The sequence below is a fragment of the Pseudopipra pipra genome, chromosome 1, assembly GCF_036250125.1.
Source record: "Pseudopipra pipra isolate bDixPip1 chromosome 1, bDixPip1.hap1, whole genome shotgun sequence".
Lineage (NCBI taxonomy): Eukaryota > Metazoa > Chordata > Aves > Passeriformes > Pipridae > Pseudopipra > Pseudopipra pipra.
Window position 1 is genome coordinate 154,039,261 of NC_087549.1, and position 4,227 is coordinate 154,043,487.

At 37.0% G+C, this 4,227-nt stretch overlaps 1 long non-coding RNA gene across 1 annotated transcript; it reads right to left on the reverse strand.

The window, feature by feature from the left end:
- Positions 1-3,187: 3,187 nt before the first annotated feature.
- LOC135421849 (uncharacterized) lies at positions 3,188-3,899 on the reverse strand. Its single transcript, XR_010434239.1, has 2 exons — positions 3,467-3,899; positions 3,188-3,379 (listed from the first exon to the last, which is right to left on the reverse strand). It is a non-coding gene; the product is annotated as an uncharacterized LOC135421849 (long non-coding RNA).
- Between the last annotated feature and the right edge of the window lie 328 nt (positions 3,900-4,227).

Consider the following 4,227-nt stretch of genomic DNA (forward strand, 5'->3'; position numbering starts at 1 on the left):
AATTCCTTCCCAGGGGTTGTCCCACGGGAGCCAAAGGGGGAGGAAAAAAGTGGAATCTCGCAGGCTGAGCCAGGTAGGAGCCGAAAGGCTTTGATGGAGGCAGGAATTTCCCTCGGGGCAGCTCTTCCGGCTCCAGGAAAGTTTTGGCATCGCTGGGGGCCAAACTTTGTCTTTGCCAGAGGCTCCAAGAGGTTTTTCGCTCGTCCCACGGTCCTGACTCAGCTTTTTGGAGGGATCTGATCCTGTCCTGGCTCAGGATTTCTCAGGTTTCTTCCCCCCCCAACACACACCTGGGTTTGTCTGTTTTTCAGTCCTTGTTGTTTGATGCAGACACTTCCAAAAAATTGAGATATTTCTGAGCTGGATTAAAGCTGAGGGAAATAACTATGGAAAACACTATATATTATTATTTTATATATAATATATATATAATATATCATATATATTATATACAATATATATAATATATAATATATCATATATATGATATATTATATATAAAAATTATATATAAATTATATATATTTAATATATAATACGTAATATATATAAATTTTTTATATATAAATTATATAGTTTATATTAAATACAAACCAATAATTTTATTATTAATTTATTAATATCAATACTAATATAATATTATAGATAATATTTCATATTATATTATAGATAATATATAAAATATATACCATATAACATATAGTATATACAAGATATAAAATATATGTTATTATATATTATAGATAATATATATAAAATATATGTAAAAAATATATAAATATATATAATATATATTATATATAATTATATATAATTCATGATTAAATGTTATTATTATATAAATACTATATTTATTATTTAACATATATAAGATATAACATATATTATTATAAAATATTATATAAAATAATAATAGATAATATATATAATATATCATATATAATCTATAAAACTATACCTAAATTTATATAAACCACTGTATATATTATATTATATATTATATATTATATATTATATATTATATATTATATATTATATATTATATATTATATATTATATATTATATATTATATATTATATATTATATATTATATATTATATATTATATATTATATATTATATATTGTATATTGTATATTATATATTATATATTATATATTATATATTGTATATTCTATATATACATATTATATAATATCTATTATATATTATACATATATTATATATGTATATAATATACTGCTGAGGGTTTACACACCCTCCAGAATAAGGATGGCTGAACCTCAAGAGAAAGCTGGTTCAGATGTCCTCAGACAACCATCAGCACCCAAATCCTTCCTTTCAGTGGCTCAACACAACCCAAAACAACACGAGATTGGTCAAAACGTGCTGGTAAAACAAGGCTGGAACAATTCTTTTGATCACATAAACCTTCCTTCTCCCACCATCACTTTCAGAACAACATTTGATTTTTTTTTCCTAAAACTTTGGCCGCAGAATATTCCCAGCTTTGCCTCAACAACACCACGGAGAGCTGCACTCTGGGCATCTCGTTCCCAAAAATTCCTCTTCACACCAAGCTATCAGTCAAAGGAAAAGCCTAATTATGGAATGTTTTTCATTCTTGATCCTCACTTCTATCCAGGTTGTAATAAAAATGAACCCACGAATAATGAGGGAGAAAGATCAATTGACTATTTTAGGTTAAGTCACTGCCAGAGAGGGTGATGGGGGGGAGTGAAGAGACAGAAAGAAAATAGAACAGGAAAAAAATCATAAAATCATCAGTTTGGACAGAGGATTAAAGAACAAAAATATATATGAAGGAATTGGGGATATGACACTAAGAACTAGGGAATAATGAAGTTCATGAAGGCAAAACATGTTAAATTTTAATAAGAGTCATTAAATAATTTTTTTCTCTGGCAATATAATGATTTCACTGGCTGCACAACAGTTCTACAGCAAGACCCAAAGCCCGTCGAAATGGATGGAAAAACTCCCACCATTTCCAGATGACTAATTAATTCTTTAATTAACATTCACAAGAGCAATTGGCCAGGTCCTTAAATGTAGGGTCCTAATTGTACATCCTTAAATGTGGGGTCCTAATTGTATGTCTTTAAGTGTAGGTCCTTTGGTGCTGAGGTCCTGCTTTAAATTTGACAAGCAGACACTTTTCAATGGTTTATGGAATTTCAGATAAAGAGCTACCGGGCTTTGACCTTTTGATTTGAAAGATTATTAATTACCAGTGCTGTAAACTCTCCTTTCTGGTGAAATCAGACCTGAAACGAGGGAGCTGGAGATGTTAAAACTTCAGGGAACGGCTCAGAGATCCAACAGGAAAAGATTTTCCGCCTGTAAGAATCCAGATGGGATCTCACTCCCAAAATGTGCTAAAGAAAAAAATAAAACTCCTCTGCATGTCCTCATAAATAAAAAAAAAAATAACAGGCAGGGATGCAACCAAATGTTCCAGCCTTCCAAGATGGATGGGATAGACTGAGATTTATAGTTGGGATTTTGTTTTTAAGACCCAGGTTTGATCTGGATTCTCAGCTGGAGGTTGGGTTCAAAATGGGTTTGTGTTTGATGCTCTGGGATCGTGAAAGCTCCATGAGGAATCACGGGAGGTCGGCACAGGTTGAGCCCCTCAGAGGCTCCAGTCTGGAAACGTGTCCAGGAAAAGCTGGATAACAGCAGCACTCCATGTGGGAAGGGCTGTGTGTGTTTTCTTATAGGATTGTTTATACATTCCTGGAGAAAGTTCCAGAACTTGGGTGATATTCCCAGGAAATCCCACCTGCCCTTTAGGGGGTCATTCTCTTTTGCTCTGGGACAGCTCTGAAGTGATGGGGATTTGATGCTTCAGAAACCACCAGAGGAGGTCACAAAGCAAAGGTTGGGGTTCTCAGGGGTGTGAAGAAGGTTCTGTTCTACCCAGATGTGTTTTGGGTGATGGTTGGACTCGATGATCCTAAAGATCTTTTCCAACCTTAGCAATTCTCTGGTTCCATGATTTTGGAGGGGGTGTTTCAGGACAACCTGTGACAGACAAAAAGAGATCCAACGTTGAGTTCTGAAGGTTCCCACCAAACTCCTTTGGGCTGGTGGGACTGTAGGCAAGGAGCAAACCCAAGAATAGATCCTAGATAAAAGATGGAATTTGTGCTGAGAGTCCACATCTCACTTGGTGCAACCATTTATCTTGTCTTCCAGATGTGTCACATCTGCACAGGCACAGTTTTAGAGGTGCTGAAGGCCAGTTTTCCTTGGAGATGTGGCTTTGTGCACCTCCACTGAGTGGCCAAACATCTCCGAGCCAGCTCAGCAATCCATCCACAGCTGTCACCTCGTTCCCGTGGCTCCAGAGGGGCTGAAACAAATAATCCCTCAGTTTTCCCAGATTTAAGACTAACCCAGAGGATGAGCTAAACCATTCCACTGGGAGAAGCAGCATTACCAGGAAACAGGTGGATCCATCCAGGCCTGTATTTAATCTTCCAAGCGTTGAATGTTGTCACGGAGGAGACAGGATTTGGGATCTGTTTGAGCACAGTTTTCCCTACGGCAAAACTCAGGGCGGTGAACACTTGGTTTCAAGGAATGTCACCTCCTCTGGAGAATTTAAGGGACATCCTATCCCCAAAATCTATTTCTTTGGGACTTTGGGAGCTGCTGGAAAGGCCCCAAGAAGATCACTCATTTATTCAGTGGAGCCTTGAGAGACCCAGGGCAGGGAAGGAGCCACAGGGAATCCCAAGGGAGAAGGGAAGAGGCCGATTTCAGTATATCCACAAATTTTTTTTCTACCAGACTTCAGGGACAGGGATTTGCTCCTGGCAGACACTTCCCCATGTCCTGGAAGTTCTGACTCAGAGGTTCGTGTTCACCGCAGCGAGTGTTGGTTTTGTGAGATCTCTGTGACGCGACACCTCGGAGGAGCGACAGAACTTTGACACCAGCGCTCAGTTTTTCCCTCTGTGTGTTCCCACTTTACAGGGGCCACTTTATCTGATGGGAAAAAAAAAGCAGAACATCTCACAGGGGTTTTATTTATTTCTCACAGGGGTTTTATTTATTTCTCACAGTTACGCGTTTCTCCGGCGGTTTTGGCGTCTGGATTTTGAAGGATTCGCTTCTTACTCCTGGAAGAGTAATTTTAGATCAAAAAAAAAAAGGGTCACAATTTAGTTTCTTTCCCACTGAAATGCTGAAAATTGT